Here is a 17,035-nt window from a genome sequence, read left to right as displayed (position 1 = left end):
GGGGGGTGTTATGGTCCCCAGATTCACATCTCTATCCCAGGATGAAGAATAGATGGCAAAGGGTGCATTGCAGATGTCATTAAGGTTACTAATCTGCTGACTTTTTAAGTAGGGATGTTATCTTTGATTATCAGATAATATAATGACATGAGCCCTTAAAAGCAGAAAAGGAAATTGAAGGGGGGGGGGCAGGGAGGTTCAACGCAAAAAGCTGCACGAGCCACTGTTGGCTTGAAGATGCAGGGGGTTACATGTCAGGGAAATGAGAAGCCAAGTCCTACACCATGAGGAAATGAATGCTGCCAACAAGCTGAATGAGCCTAGAAGTAGATTTCTCCACAGAGCCTCCAGATGGCTGACAACTTTCATTCTGATCTGTGAGACCCAGAATTGAGAACCCAGTTGAGCCTGCCAGAACTTTGTGTTTTTGTTTTAAGCTACAAAATTATAATGTATAATTATAATGTAAACTTATAATTTAAGCTACTAATTTATAACACAGCAATAGAAAATAAATGCACCAACATTCTCAAGTATTTTAAAAAGTTCAACATGCATTGTAATAATAATAAACATCCAAATTCCAAGGAACTATTAAAAAGCTTAATGGAGATATAATTTACACAAAATAAAGATCAGCAATTTTAAGTATATAATTCGATGAATTTTAAAACGGATATATTCATAGGACCGCCTAAAATTACCATGCTATAGCAACCCATGGGTCCTTTCTGCCCCTTTGTGGTGAACTACCTCCCTTCCACCCTGGCAGACACTGATTTGCATATTGTCTCTTTGTTTGCCCTGGAGTGCCATATAAATGGCATCATACAGTTTTGTATCTGGCTCCGTTCACTTAGCATAAATGCTTTTGAAATTCATCCATGCTGTTGCATATATCGTTTGTGTTTTTTATTGCTGAGTATTGTTCCATTATATGGATGTACCACATCCCTTCACCAGTCAGTGGACACATACACCTTGTTTTTGGCTATTGCCGATAAAGCTACTATGGACATCAAACACAAGTCTGTGAGCTCATATGTACCTATTTCTCTTGGGTAAATGCCTGAGAAAGGGATTGCTGCTGGGTCATCTGATAAATATAGGTTTACCTATATAATGAGCTATGAAACTGTTTTCCATAGTGGCCATACCACTTTGCATTCAACCCAGCAATGTGTACGAGTTCCATTTGTTCCCAATCCTCACCAGCATTTAATATTTCCAGGTTCCTTAATTTTAGTAATTCTATTGGGTGTATGGTATTACCTTAATGTTGTCTTAATTTGCATTTCCCTATTAGCTAGTGGATTGTAGTTTTATTTAATATTGGGTTGTAAGGGTTCTTTTTTTTAATTTGAGTGTTCTTTATACATTATGGATGGAATACCATTCATTTTCTTTTATTGTCTTACTGTTGGCTTTTGAGAAGTAAAATTTTAAAATTCTGATGAAATTCAATTCATCAATTTTAATTTTATAGTTTATGCTTTCTGTGTCCTATCTAAAAAGTTTTTGCCTACCATAAAGCCACAAAAATTTTTTTCCTGTATTTTTTACATTGGTTTATAGTTTGTTTATTACACTTAGAGCTCTGGTCACGTTAGTTAATTTTTGCATATGTGTGAGCTATGGGTTAATGATCATTATTTTTCATATGAATATCCAATTTATATAAAATAATTTTTCTATTGAATTACCTTGGCATTTTTTTTTCAAATGGTTGTATGTGTGGGCTTACTTTTGAACTGTCTATTCTGTTCCATTGATCACTATCTCTATCCTTATGCCAATATCATACTGTGTTGATTTCTATAGTTTTATAATGAGCCTTAAAATAAGGTAGGGAAAATTTTTTAATGTTGTTATTTTAAAAAATTGTTTTGATCAATTAACATCATTTCATTTCATATTAATTTTAGAATCAGCTTGTCAATTTCCCAAAAAACCCTCAAACAACCCTGCTGAGATTTTGACTGATATTATATCATATCTGTAGAGAGATTTGGGTAAAATTGACATCTTAATAATATTGACTTTTCTGATCCATGAATATGGTATACCTCTCCATTTATTGAGGTTTTCATTCATTTCTCTCAGCATTATTTTGCGGTTTTAAGTGTATACATCTGAGCATTTATGTTATATGTGTTCATAAGTGTTTTTGATGTTAATATAAATTCAATGTTTAATGTTTATAGTGTTTAATATATTTATAATACTAAACTTACATATTAGTTCTATGAGATCTTTTTTGTAGATTTTAAGATTTTCTACATTGATGATGTTGCCTACCAATAAAGATAGTTTCACTTCTTTTTTTCTAATCTCAATGACTGTTTTTTCTCTGTGTTTTTATGGTGAAATATTAGGCATATTCTCTCCAAAGCAAAAAACACAGCAAGGATTTCTACTTTTACCACTTCTAATGTCATGTTGAAGTGGTAGAAGTAGAAATCTTTGCTTTGTTCCTTGTGTTAGAGGGAATGTGCACAATAGTTCACCATTAAATATGATGTTAGCTGTAGATTTTTACAAATGCCCTATATCAGATTAGGGCATTTGTCTTCCAGTCCAAATTTCCTAAGGGTTTTTATCATCAGTGGGTTGTTGAATTTTTTATTGCTCAGCCACCACTGCTGGAAGTGGCACAAATGTCTATTAGGTGAGAGCTGCATATCACAGAAGACATCAAAAATCTTGAATGCTTGTCTTTTAGTAAAATAAATGATTCATAACTCATTCAGAAAGTTGACGGTTTTTATAAACATTGTCATACTCTGATCAGTAAATCAGTACAGCAGAAAGGGTTTGTAACTACTCCCTTTCTCATTGTGAATTATTGTCAGCATTTCATAATATTTTAAAGCTCTATTTTTAAATAGAATTAACTACTGATTTTGTTTACTTTGAATTTGACTTCCTGACTGAAGTACTTTGCCTATGAATTATGCGATAGTTTCATTTTATGTCTGCTGCCATCTCTATAACCTTACTTGGTTGTTTTTGTTTTGTGTTAGTTTTTCATTCTGGTCAAAGATTCACAGTTTTTCAATAGAGTATATTTTTTATTTACTACTTTATTTTGCATTAGAATTCTTTGGCATTTTGTTTCTTAGAGGCTCACTAAATTTCCTTCTGGAAGCAGAATTGGCCAAATATATAATCTTAGACATTTTAGGTTTATATCATGACAGTTTGAAAAACATCTTTAGCATACCTACTAGTCACATGGGTAAACTACTTAGCTCCTTTGCTTCAAGGTGGAACAATATAGCTGGGTCCTAGTCAATGGAACATAGAATTGAGAGAAGCTGCATTCAGGCCTGACCTTACAATATCTCTCTTGATCTGATTGGTTCCTGTTCTGCGCAGCTGGAAGCAAAAAGCACTGTACGGTGGGGGGCACATGTTGTTAGCAGTCTGGGTCTCCTTGGATGACAGACAGAGTGTCCTGTCAGGAAGACCTTCAGTGGACATGGAATGAATAAAAAATCCCCATTGCTCCACAATATTGGGATTTGAGGGCTTTATGCTACAGATCACCAATCCTGACTAATAAAAAATCTATATAGCAAAATGGTATAGCAAATCTTCCAACTCTGTAAAAGGAGTCACTCTCTCTTAATGCTTTAAATAAACACTTTTATAAGCATCCTCTAGTAGTTTTGCTGAAGATTTCTATATCATTGACCTGTTTTTTCCCACATATTACTTCAATGTATTTTAGAGCAGAAGGAGGAATAAGGGCTTCCCTAAGATATTTGGCTTTTTTTTTTCTTTCACTGTTAAATAAGAGACCAAGCAAGACTTACAAAAATTTCTCACTAAGTTCATTAAAAATTTGTAAAGTACTGGGGCACCTGAGTGGCTCAGCTAGTTCAGCATCTACCTTTGGCTCATGATCTCTAGGTTCAGGGATTCAGTTCTATGCTGGGTCCCCAGCACACTAGGGAGTCTGCTTCTCCCTCTCCCTTTGCCTCTTCTCCTGCTTGTGGTCCCTCTCTCTCTTCTTCTTCTCAAATGAATACATAGAAAAATAAAAAAAAATTGTAAAGTACTATGTTAACTATTCACAGCTATAAATATCTTTTTAAAATTATAAACATTTTTCCACATTCTACATATTTATTTCTAATTATCTTACTCATGATGCTATCATTAGTTTATATATATATATTTTTTAATTTTTATTTATTTATGATAGTCACAGAGAGAGAGAGAGAGAGGCAGAGACACAGGCAGAGGGAGAAGCAGGCTCCATGCACCGGGAGCCCGATGTGGGATTCGATCCCGGGTCTCCAGGATCGCGCGCTGGGCCAAAGGCAGGTGACAAACCGCTGCGCCACCCAGGGATCCCATTAGTTTATATTTTAAGTCACAGTGCACACTAAATTCAAGTTTTCTCTCCAATGATTTACTTGTAATCTCATAATCCAAATAGCTTTCTAATTAACAGTTTTTTTTTGTTTTGTTTTTTTGTTTTGTTTTGTTTTGTTTTTTTGCAGGGTGCGGGGAGCTTCTTGCAAATCTGACTGGACCACTGCAGACTGTACTTCACAATATTGTTGACTAGGAAAGGTTAGGAGCAGCTCTGTCTCTCTCTTGTTGTGGGTGAGCCTTCCTCATTATTCTATACTCATCAACAGAAGATTTCCATGAAGGAATGATTTTAACCTAACTTGTCCTTTTTTAAAAGGCTAGTTTAGTAAAACCAAATAATTTAATCGACAAATTTGCTTAACTAGGTATATGTGAACTGCAATACCCATGACATTGTGAAAGCCAAAAAGTAAATGAAGGGGCCACCATCACCTCCCCTACATTCTCAGAATATCTGTTTTAGGATAACTCAATGACTATTCCACTATCAAGAGAACACATTATTTGAGAGCCTTCCTTAAGATATACTTAACAACAACAACAAAACCAATTCTAATTTAATAACTCATCCTGGGGAATTTTTCTTGGCAATTTGTGAACTCTGTTGCTGCATTTCTTTGTTCATGTTACTGTAGGTACCACACCCCTGTGCATGTATCCTTGTTTCCTACTTCAAACAGAGAATTGAGAGCATCCTATGAGAAGCTTCTAAGTTGTTACCTCTTTTCCTCCTACCCTGAGAAATTCCATCTATCCTTCTTTCCTGTTTTAGGGAAGAAGTGTTTTCTCCCTCACAAGAAGAGTAATCTTAATAATGTTCCCCAAAATCACATTAAATTCCCTTTAGCTTTTTAGTTTATATTCAAGCATACTTTTTTCTTTTTAAGATTTTATTTATTTATTCATAGAGATGCAGAGAGAGAGAGAGAGAGAGAGAGAGAGAGGCAGAGACACAGGCAGAGGGAGAAGCAGGCTCCATGCAGAGAGCCTGAGGTGGGACTCGATCCCGGGACTCTAGGATCATGCCCTGGGCTGCAGGCGGCGCTAAACCGCTGCGCCACCGGGGCTGCCCTCAAGCATACTTTTTAATGATGTTCTTGAAACTTTGTAAATTAGTTTTCTATTTTTTCTTCATTTCTATTGTCTTTGAGCATCTGTCTACCTTGAACTGTATTGTATTCTGTTAGGTGATATCATGTCCTGTGTTAAGGAGATAGCATGTTAAACAATAAAACGTTCCAAAGAGAGCTTTAGTTATAATGACATCATTTGACATGTCAAAGTTTGGTTTGAATTTGTAGATGATTAGTTTCCTACAATTTTATGGCTGTTCATCATCTATTCCTTAGGCCTCGGTGGTAAGTTGGCCTTAAGATCAACTAGACCTTCACTTTCTTTTTTTCACTCCACACTGAGTTCTATGATGCAGAGGAATATCATTGCTGTTCTTCTGCTTTCTATTAGCTATAAATACAGTTTACCCACACTTCAAGAGTTAGACCCAAGAGATTCTTTAACAAAATATCAGTTTTACACATTTGACCTTACTTTCTTTAGGAAGGGTTTAGGAGGAATCAAGTATATTTTTCTTCTTTATGCATCCCTGGTGAAATAAACTCCTGATTGATGTCAAATTTTTTTTTGGTAAATCTAAGAGTCTCTTATTCAAGCTTTGATTGTATACATACATGACCGTTCAAGAGTCTTAGTAGGCAAGAGGTCAAGGTACAAAGGCTGAGGTTGTTTTGCTGTTTTCCCCAAAGCATCCAGCATGTGGAAAACTATATCAACTGACTGTGTCAGTGAAACTTCAAAATTATGATGAGCTTCTTTTGGACTCCCCTGGAACAGAACCATTCAATTCAGACATGGGGATCAAAATAGCAAAGTGTGATTAACACCACTTTTAGAGGACATGGTTAACAAGACAACCACTTTGGATAATTTAGGAGAGAAAGCCAAATCATTGACTAAGCATTGTTTTGTAATCATTACAGTATTAACAGACAAGTTTTCTGCAGGTAGCAATAATGAATTTGAGAAGCTGCTGTTGTGGCTGGGAGTGTGGGTGTTTGTAGGCTTAAGTGAGTGTTATGGGACTGGCAGGTACTTGGGGAATTAGAGGAGACCAGTAGATCTCAGTGAGAGGACAGTGATTCAATTTAAGGTGTAAGAAAGTCTCTGAGATTGGCCTGTGCTGCTGTAAATTCATTGGAAATCCTATAATTTCAAATTCAATCTAAAACTTAAACATTGAAAAAAAAAAACTTAAACATTGTCAGTTTTTAATGGTCAGAGAACCTTGCATTTAAACAAAAAGTGGGCCAGTGTTTTAAAGCCCTTTTAAATAATAATTATTATTTTATTTTATTTTTTTTTATTTTTTATTTTTTATTTATGATAGGCACACAGTGAGAGAGAGAGAGGCAGAGACACAGGCAGAGGGAGAAGCAGGCTCCATGCACCGGGAGCCTGACGTGGGATTCGATCCCGGGTCTCCAGGATAGCGTCCTGGGCCAAAGGCAGGCGCCAAACTGCTGCGCCACCCAGGGATCCCTAATTATTATTTTAAAAAATTATTTATATTTTATTTTATTTATTTATTCATGAGAGACACAGACAGAAGCAGAGACATAGGCAGAGGAAGAAGCAGGCTCCCTGTGGGGAGCCTCATGCGGAACTTGATCCCAGGACCCCAGGATCACGACCAGAGCCACAGGCAGATGCTCAACCACTGAGCCACCCAGGTGCCCTATTTTAGGTAGTTAACATACAGTATTGATTTCTCTGGAGTAGAATTCAGTGATTCATCACTTACATAGAATATCCATTGCTTATCAGAAGTAAAGCCTTTTTTTTGTAATTAAATTCTGAAGTTTCTCTTGTTCTGGATTTCAAGTTTTTAAATGCTTCTGTTTCAAAGTCTTTTGTTTGAATTGTTGATGTCTATTATACTTATACCAAAATTTACTTTATCATTGTGTGGGTATATACCAGTATAACCAGGAAATGGATAACCAAGTCATTCTTATTTGGGTAAAAAAAAATGGTTCATTTTAATGTTTCCCTTTAACTAACAAAGCTCTAGATAGTGAACAAATGAAACACAAAGAATAACTGATATATAAATGCTCTCTATGATGTCAGGAACAACAGTACACAGTTAAAAGTACTCCCATTCTGTCCTTTGGGCTTTGCATAAGATCTTCTGTAAGGCTTTCCTTTAAAAATGCCACCTCTAATAGAATTATGTTTCATATAAACAAAGTTATTTAGGATTGTTCTCATAACAGTTCCTGAAAAATAATAATTTAATGAGAACCTCAAAGGTCAATCTAACTTTCTCTGAAGGGAGGCTCCACTGTAGCTGGCTCTGGGAAGGCTTTCAACATTACTCTTTTATAACAGACATTGTAGACAATGGTTTGAGTATGGCTGGTATTTCCTCTTCCTGTGTCACCTCTGGTATATTAGACCATCTTTTGAACAAAACTGCTTGCATGTATTCCATGTTCCTTTTTCTGTTTTTTTTTTTTTTTTTTTTCCTCTGAGGTTCACAGACCTCTAAGTATGCCTGGCCTGTGTGTGTGCATCAGATAAATGAAGTGTCTGTGTTTGCATTTGGAGTAGCATTAAAAAAAATACTCTGTAAAGTAATGCAAATTTTACCTTTAAGGTAGTTATGAAATGCCCTGCATTTATGTTTCTCCTTACAACCAAGTAGTAAGAGGTATGCCTGTCATATCAGAAGAAAATTTGCTGATTCAGAGAAGTGCAGATTTCCAAAGGACCAAACTTGTCCCAGGCTGTATGCAGTTTCTACAATCCTCTAGTCTCTAGCCTGCTTTCATATTCATTATTTAATTTCATCCTCAACAGTACACTCTGAAAGCTCTTCCTGATTTTATAGGAGAAGAAGCCAATATCAGAGTGGTTAATTGATTAGTGCGCAGACCAGTCAATTAGAGGCCAAGTTGGATTTGAACCAGGAATGGTGTCTCCACATCCACTGCACACTCCTTGGCATCATAGCTTTCTCTGTCATTCTGCTTTCCTGCCTAATGTGAGATTGGATGCTTATTTTCTATCCGCTGACTTTTGGCTGGCTTTCAGTGTGTATGGCTGTGGATCCCACCAGCTAATCTATTAAGTCTCTCAGTTAAGCTTGAGGAGCCTCAAAAAAGTCGCATGTGCATGTGATTTATTTCTTCCTTTGAACTGTTCATTTCAACTTTAGTTATTTTAGTACAAGTTTCTTAAGAACAATTCCTAGGAAAACTGTCCACTTCTGATCAAGTGGTGGCCAAGCCTATTGCTGGTACTTAGTTCCTTCCTTACCTCCTCATGTTGTGGCCCCGGCTGGGCATAAGCCTGCACAGACAGACCCTGGCCTTAGCCTTTCATGTGGTAAGAATGACCTCGTAAGCAGATGAGATTTGTACCACCTTGAGGTCTGTTACTTAAGATACCCAAGCAGGTTCATATTTTGCTTCCCACGAGTTGGGATGGAGAGGAAGTCTGCCACCCAACCTGAACTACGCAGGGAATGTAGTAGAGCATTCAGGTGGAATGTAGCAGAGCATTCAAGTCCCTGAAGGGTTTTGTGGAACAGAGCCATCTGCCAGCCTGGAAAGTTCACCTTGTATCTGAGAGAAATAGTCACTTACCTGTTTTAAGCCACTAGATTGTTATTGGCTTTCTTTGTTACAGCTAGCAAGCTTGGCCAAGCTAACATAGTTCACCATGCTAGATAGTGTTTTAGGGCCAAAGCAGTGAAAACTGCCCTCATGGGGATCCCATTCTATTGCAGGAGACAGACGGCAAACAGCCCAAGGAGTTAGCTATGTGTTGCTGCATTAGACAGGGATAAGTGGCACAGGGTTCATGGGAGCCAAGAAGGAAAACAAAGGTGTTGGGGAAAATGACTGCAATTCTGGACAGGGGATCAGGAGAAGTCTCACTGGGAAAGACAGTTGAGGAGACCACTGAAGAACACCAGAGAGCTAACAATGCAGAAGACATGATGGGGGAAAGCACTCCAGAGGGAGGGAGCAGCCAGGGCAAAGACCCTGAGTTAGAACAAAACCTGACATGCCTGCAAATCTGCAAGGAGGCCATTGTGCCTGAAGAAGAGAGTTTTATCAGCTGTTTGTTTCTTTCTTTTTTTTTTTTTTTTTCAGCTGTTTGTTTCTATGGAACAAGTCACCCTATAGTGAAAACCACAATTGATTATTAGATCTCAATTCTGTGGGTTGGCAACCTGGGCTCAAGTAAGCTGAACTGTCTTTCTACTGGTCTCATGGGAAGTGATGGCTCAACAGGAGTGGGATGGTCTGAAATGGTATTGGTGCTCTGGGACTGGTGCTAGCTGTTGGCTGGGTCTTTGTTGCCAGGTGGTTTCACACCTCTGAGGAAGCTAGCTCATACTTCACACAGACATCAGTAGCAGAAGGAGCTAGCATGGGTGTTGTTAGCACCCTGAGAGCATGCCTTCAAAGTCCCCCAGACTCTGTTTGCTACTTTGTATTTGTTCAAACAAGTCACAGGCCAACACAGACTCAAGGGGGGAGATGGAAGTTGTCCCTCTTATTGGGAGGTGCGGCCAAGTCACACCGCAAGGATCGTTTCAGTAAGGTGGGAGGAATCACTGTGGATTCACATCTTTACAGACTGTCCACTGTAAGAGTAAATGAGGATGACAAGGTAGAAGTACTGGGGCATAATCATGTAGATCTTGCAGATTCTAGTGACTTTGTTAAGATATACTTCTTCAGGTTTTGGCCAGCTATATTAGAACATCTTCAAAAATTATTGGAAATAGATTGCCTGGGTAAATATTATGTAACTAACTAGTAGCAAGGCAGAAAACTACTGCTAATTACTACTAAATATAAAACCTATATTTATGGCGTGCCGGCATGGGGTTGAGTTCGTTTATCACTTAATTTAGAGCAGCACTGCAGGGTGAGGACACCCGTACCCAGAGAGGTTAAGTGATTTTCCCAAGATGGCACAAGTGCCAGAACTGGGGCTTCTACCAATGCCTTTCACACTGAGCCTTTCCCTGTGACCTTCTGCGGCCACTGAGATCCTGGCCATGGCCCAGAGCTATCAGGAGATGTGAAGTCAGATATTTCATCCTGGGAATACTCCCTGCTTCCTCACTTTTGGTCGGGGAGAAAGGAACTACTTAAAATAACCAGAGAGATTTTAGAGGAAGAGCCAGAGAAGCTGCTCCCCAGTGTTTTTACTAATATGGACTTTCTTGGTCTTGAGGAAGTACTTTGTTTCAAAAATAGCTGGTGCTTTTCCAAGGGGAGACTTGGAGCCGTTAGCCATTCACCTCATGCCTAAGATGCGTTGCTCTGAAGGCGGGGAGGGTGGGCCACTATCCCAGAGCCTGGAGGAGGCAGGAGGTCCACTGGCCTCTGGAACTGCCAGGACAGGGTTTCCTCATTCCTGCTGGTGCCCAGATATTTATGCCTGGGGGGATAGAGGACAAACAGCCCAGCAGGAAGGGAGGGTTTTCCCCTCTTCTTTTCCTTAAATTGGAAATGTTAGTGTTGAGCAGGCATCTGAAAACACAGCCAGGGTGACTGCACAAGTTGGTTAAGGATAAAGATTTGTCCTAAGAACAGATTTTAAGCTTGATTTGTTGGAATTCACTAGCATTTATAATCAAAGACTCTTGTTTTAACAGGTAAAAAGTTGGAGGTAGAGGAGGGACACCAGAAAAACTCCAGTGAAAAATCTATACCTTGTTTTTTAGAATGAGTTAAAATTATTAAATACTTACTATATACTAAACATTGTTCTTAGCATTTTATGTATATTAAAGCATCTAACCTCATGGAACCTAATGGGTAGGCAATATTATTTTTTTCTGTTCTACATGGAGGAAACTGAGGCTCAGAGTGAAAAGTTGCTTATTTTGGAAGGCAAAGGGTGGAGTCCCACTTCAGAGGGGCTTCAGTTTCCTTTCCAAATGGACTGATTGTTTATGTGTTTCCTGTATGTGCATGTGTGTGTATGCTTGCCTATGCATATGTGTGTGCACATGTGTGTGATGTTTTTGGCAGGCATGCATCCACCTGCATAACTCCTGTCAAAATTTAACTACTTTTCCCATCCTCGGGGGCCATTTGTCCTTTGACGCTAATGCTCCATTTATCACTTGCCATTTCTTATCAGCCCACAGTCCCTGGAAAGCTATTTCCCTTGGAAGATGGATGTGGATGCTGCTTTTTGGGTAAAGAGAATGTTCTGTTTCCATAGTCCTCTTTGCTGAGTTTTTTTCAGCAGACCTGGGTATGCTGTGATTTGAGCACCAGGCCCTGCTCTGAGTCTGCTTTGTAGAATGCCTTGACTTCTTGGCTCAGGGGCAGATTGTTTATATTATTATGCACATTATAAAGCAGACTTCTTTCTGCAAAGAAAAGTTAAAGGTGAAGAGTAGAATCTGTGTGTCTGAGAAATAAAGAGATATTTGTGCACTTGAGGACATATGAGCATACTTACTTATTTTGTGTGCTTCATCACATTTTATATTATGGTTTAGACTTATCTTACTTGGTCACCAAGAATCATCTTTTAAAAACAGATCCAAAAATCATCTGTGTTTATAGCAAAACCTCAGCAAGTCAGACTGCTCTATTCACATAGCTTGGCTACAATTTAAGTTTGTAATCACATAAAGAGTTATTTGCTTAAAATTAATACACAAGCAGAGTTTAGGATTTACATAGAGTATATTCATGACAACATTTCTGTGTCCTTCAGAATATATATACATATAATATGCAAGATCAACATGTCCCTTACAATGTAGACTTGATTATTCATTAACATCATCCAATCTTTTTTTGTTTATTTTCTTTCTTTCTTTCTTTCTTTCTTTCTTTCTTTCTTTCTTTCTTTCTTTCTTTCTTTCTTTCTTTCTTTCTTTCTTCTTTCTTTCTTTCTTTCTTTCTTTTCTTTCTTCCTTTTCTTTCTTTCTTTCTTTCTTTCTTTCTTTCTTTCTTTCTTTCTTTCTTTCTTTCCTTTCTTTTTCTTCTTCTTCTTCTTCCTTTCTTCTTCTTTTTTGAGGGAGAGACAGAGATAGGGAGTGCATGAGTGGAGTGGGGAGGGGGAGAGAGAAGAATCTTAATCAGGGTGCATGGCTCAGCTTGAAGCCCAACACGGAGTTCGATCTCACCACCCTGATATCATGACCTGAGCCCAAATCAAGAATCAGAGGCTTAACTGACTGAGCCACCCAGGTGCTCCTATTGTCCAACCTTTTAACAGCTCAAATTACTAGATGTGCAATTACTTCAAAGAACTGACACTAAGGTTATTTAAAATGCATTATAATCCAAAGTGTTTGCTATTTCAGATCTTATTCCTACCTGTTCCATGTCCCCATAGGTACCAGTTTCACTTCGAAATGCTTATCAGATTCTGTATAAATTATTTGTTCTTTATCTATCTTTCTCAATAAACCCCGAGATTACTTTCAGTTACTCAAAAAACCTAGCATAGTGCTTCCTGAAGCTTGAGACTCAGAAGGAGCCTGTGTCTTCTTGGCTCCTGGCACTTGTTCAGAATTTGCTATTCCTTCTGCCTGGGGGTAACTTCATCCTTCTATTTTCTAGAATAGATTTTATATAATTAATGTTAATTCTTCTTTCAAGTTTTGGTAGCATTCTCCATGGAAACAATCTGTGCCTAGAGATTATGTTTTTGGATTGCTTTTAGTTACAAATTAAATTTCCTGCATAGTTAAAAGGCTATTCAAATTACACACTTCATAATGGGTAAGTTTGGTACTTTGTGCTTTTCAAGGAATTGGTCCATTACATCTAAGTTGTCAAATTTATGCGTGCAGACTTGTCCATTTTACTCCTTCATTACCATTTCGATATCTGCAGGATCCATAGTAATAGCCTCTGTTTCATTCCTGGTATTGGAAATCTATGTCCTCTCCTCTCTTCTTTGAGGGGTGTGTGTGTGTGTGTGTGATTTGTCAGTTTTGTTGATCCTTTCAAAGAAAAAGCTTTGTATTTCATTGATTTCCTCTACTGTTTCCTCTTTTGTTGTGCTTTTCATTTCACTGTTCTTTTCTGTAACTTTCCTTCTGCTTGCTTTGTGTTTACTTTTCTAGGTTCTCGAGGTGGAAGCTTAGATCACTGACTTGAAGGTACCCCCTCTTCTAATATAAGTATTTAGTGAGGTCTGTTCCCTCTCAGAACTGCTGTGGCCATGTCCCACACCTTTTATAGGTGGTATGTTCATTTTCATTCAGGGCAATGTATGGTTTCTTTCTCCTGAGACTTCTTTGACCCACAGGGCGTTTAAAAGTGCATTGCTTGATTTCCAGGTGTTTGAGGCTATTTTTCTCCGTTTTTGATTTTTAGTTTGACTCCAATGTGGACAGCAAACACATTCCATATGACTTCAGTTTTTTGCAGGTTTGTTGCTTTTGTTTCCTGATCCAACATACAGTCTCTCTTGATATGTCAACTCAATCCTGTTGGTGGATGGTGTTGCTGAGTTCTTCCATAGCTTTAGTGGCTTTCTGTCTAGTTGTTCGATCAAGCACATACAGAGAGGTGATGAAGTCCTCAACGACAACCACAGTGTTGCTATTTTTGTTTGCAGTGCTATCAGGTTTTGCTTCACATGTGATGCAGCCCTGTTGTTTGGTGCATACATATTTGGGATTGCTAAGTCTTCTTGGTGGCATAGCCTTTTTATCGTTCTGTACTGTTCCTCTCTGTCACCTGTCACAGCTAATTTTCTTTGCTCTGAAGTCTGGTTCATCTGATATTAATATAGCTTTTTTTAAAATTTTTATTTATTTATGATAGTCACAGAGATAGAGAGAGAGAAAGAAAGGCAGAGACATAGGCAGAGGGAGAAGCAGGCTCCATGCACCGGGAGCCCGACGTGGGATTCGATCCTGGGTCTCCAGGATCGCGCCCTGGGCCCAAGGCAGGCGCCAAACCGCTGCGCCACCCAGGGATCCCCTTAATATAGCTTTTGATAGCTGCTTTCTCTTTTTTTAACATGTTGACTATAGTTAATTTTCCTAATATCATTTCAATTTAGTATACTTAGGTACCATGAACCACTCTGAAAATGATAAACTTACAATTATTAATTTTTTTTCTGACCACATTCCAACATAAGGACATCTAATTCATCCTACTTAAAGCAAGGTCTTTGCCATGTCCTGGGTTAGAGAGAGATCCTGTAGCCATGCTGGCCCAGCTCACCACTGCTAGCCATCTGATCCTATCCACTATTCTCTTCCTTTCATGGTGGGGGCCAGTTTGGGGTTTTGGTTTTTGATTGTTTGGTTTAGTTTGTTGTTTTATAAACAGGGATTATGGTGTTTCTGAGAAGCAAAGACTTAATATTTTCTCAATTTTAGGGTGAATTCCCAGTTTTCAGAGTGAGGCAGAGTCATTAAGTAAGTTATTAATTCAACCATGCTATCCTAAATATATAGGTGTAGTTAGTAAATAATTCAGTCTAACTCCCCTGAACAAATATGACACATTAAATAATACATAAACAAAGAGATAACAAATAAGTCAAAAGCTTCAACTCAGCTGCCCTAAGTCTCAGGTCATGTGCTTAATGGATCAGTGCATATTGATTCAATATCAATACATATTAGTGAGTGTTACAGTTAATGTGCCCAGCACTGTGCCCTCTTGGCGCCTCTTTCATTTCTGTCTGGGAATTCAAGGGCTTGTATAAATGTATTTTATTTTTTACTATAATATGACCAGTAAATAGCTTTTATGATTATTGAAAGGGGGGGATAATTCATTAAATAGTAAGAAGTTCCCCTCTTCTTGCCACTGATATTCAGGTAAGAGAAACATACCAGCATAGTTAATACACATATTTCCCCAAAAAAGTCAATGGCCCCATCTTTTGTTTTAGATACTCAAGGTGTTAGGCTCTGCAGAGGAGAATTTTTTAAATTTAGTTAAGAATCAATGCATTCCTTGGGTTACCAGGATAAAGTTTCCATATAAGAATCTCTAGTCCCCTGTGCTGAGGGAAATGCAGGTGTCCCCTCAGACAGAAGACCCCCTCCCTTTTTTCCTTGTGGCTCCTCAGGTCCCCATACAGAAAGGGCAGCCCCTCAGCTACTTAGCCTTTACATCTATGATGCTACCAATAGTTTATCATAAATAGAAAGAGGCATGGAGCTTGGGCTGGATTCAGAAGGATTCCTCTTCTGGGTCTTTCCTGTCTCTTGTTTCTCAGAGCTGCTCAGGACACCAGAATTCATCAAAATAAATGGTTCCCAAATCTCTCTGGAGTCAGAATCACATCTGGAACTTTTAAGAAACGTATTTTCCCAGGTGACTTCCCAAACACATTTGTTAATCAGACTCTTCTAGGGAGACTTATGTTTCAAAAGGTCCCTGGATAATTCTGATGAGCTGAGGGAAGGTTGGGAGCAAGAGGTCTCACCTGAATTCTTTATCTTTCAGATACCTACAAACAAAACCTATAAGCAGAAACCAACTCCAGACTCCCAGGCTTGTGTTTCTTCTCCTGTGAAGCCAGCCCATAAGGGGTTAATGATCTCATCCAGAGATTTCTGCTCTGAAGAGGGGTTGGAAGTGTTTTATTTACAAGCCACAGATTAAAGATGTAAGCATGTCTTAGTTTCAAGGTCCACCACTTCATAAAGCCGTATTCTCTTTTGTGACAGAAGTAGGCAGCTCTGGAAACCATAGGTTTCCTGGGTGGCCTGGTATAAATCTGAAGCCAAGAAGTCCTCTTTAGACAGAGAGTTGGTCAGCTGCAGAGCTCAGGGTCACTCAAATAAGACCCCGGGGAGAGGAAAAGTGTGAAACATCCTGTAAGAACAGCCCTCACAGGGCTGTCGACATGAATTTTGAATTATGGCTTCCATAGCTAGCTCATTCTCAAGAGACACGAAGGCTGTTAGGTTGGTTTTTATCTCTGTCTACTACTTGGTAGAACGATCCAGGAGAAAGTTTGCTTTAAAAAGAACAAGCTGAGTTTCCCAGTCAGGGATGGAGTGAAAGCTTCTTTCTCTTTTTCTTGCTGGGCTCCGTGGAAGAGTCTCCAGAGCACAGATCCTTATCCAAGCAAGAAGAGGGTGTGTGCCATGGCCGCCCTAGCCGTTCTCAAGCGAGGCCTGTGGGCTGGGGCCAGGAGCAGGAATTCCCCACACAGACACAGAGTCTGCTGCCCGAGACAGGAGCCGCGGCTCCACAGAAAGCCACTCTGTTCCCTGCCACCAGGTAATGCTCACACAACACACACACACAGCAGTGGAAAAAGGAGTATTTGAAAGGAGTGTTTTTTTTCCCTAGAATACACAGTGCTCTTATTTCCTTAGGGGTGCAGTAAAAATTAGCAATGAATAAGTTGCCAAATGTAGCTAAGAGTCAGTAAGGATATTTATCTCCACAGGCTGGGGTTGCTGGACGGGTTGCTGGGACAAACTTTGAATCCTTCTATAAATCATAATGAAAGATTAAAATAAGAAAGCATTTGCTAAACATGCCTGCAAGGAGGCTTTTATACTGCTGTTTTTTTTTTTTTTCCTTGCCAACTGCTGCTTTAGATTTCACTGGGCTGTGAATCCAACAGAAAATGTGTATTTGTTTGA

At 38.8% G+C, this 17,035-nt stretch overlaps 1 long non-coding RNA gene across 4 annotated transcripts in view; it reads left to right on the top strand.

The window, feature by feature from the left end:
- The window catches only part of LOC144300673 (uncharacterized), a 25,331-nt gene extending 8,296 nt beyond the window's left edge, over positions 1-17,035 (top strand). For 3 of the 4 annotated variants that reach the window (XR_013367464.1, XR_013367463.1, XR_013367465.1), the window contains exons 2-3: positions 4,512-4,617; positions 15,882-16,053. This is a non-coding gene — a long non-coding RNA (uncharacterized LOC144300673). Of the gene's footprint in view, positions 1-4,511; positions 4,618-15,881; positions 16,054-16,480 lie in introns of those variants that run through there. The other variant, XR_013367466.1, reaches the window with a different exon arrangement.

Source organism: Canis aureus, chromosome 28 (assembly GCF_053574225.1).
Source record: "Canis aureus isolate CA01 chromosome 28, VMU_Caureus_v.1.0, whole genome shotgun sequence".
NCBI classification, from domain to species: Eukaryota; Metazoa; Chordata; class Mammalia; order Carnivora; family Canidae; genus Canis; species Canis aureus.
The sequence above is the reverse complement of the archived record's forward strand: the minus strand, read 5'-3'. Positions and strand labels throughout refer to the sequence as shown.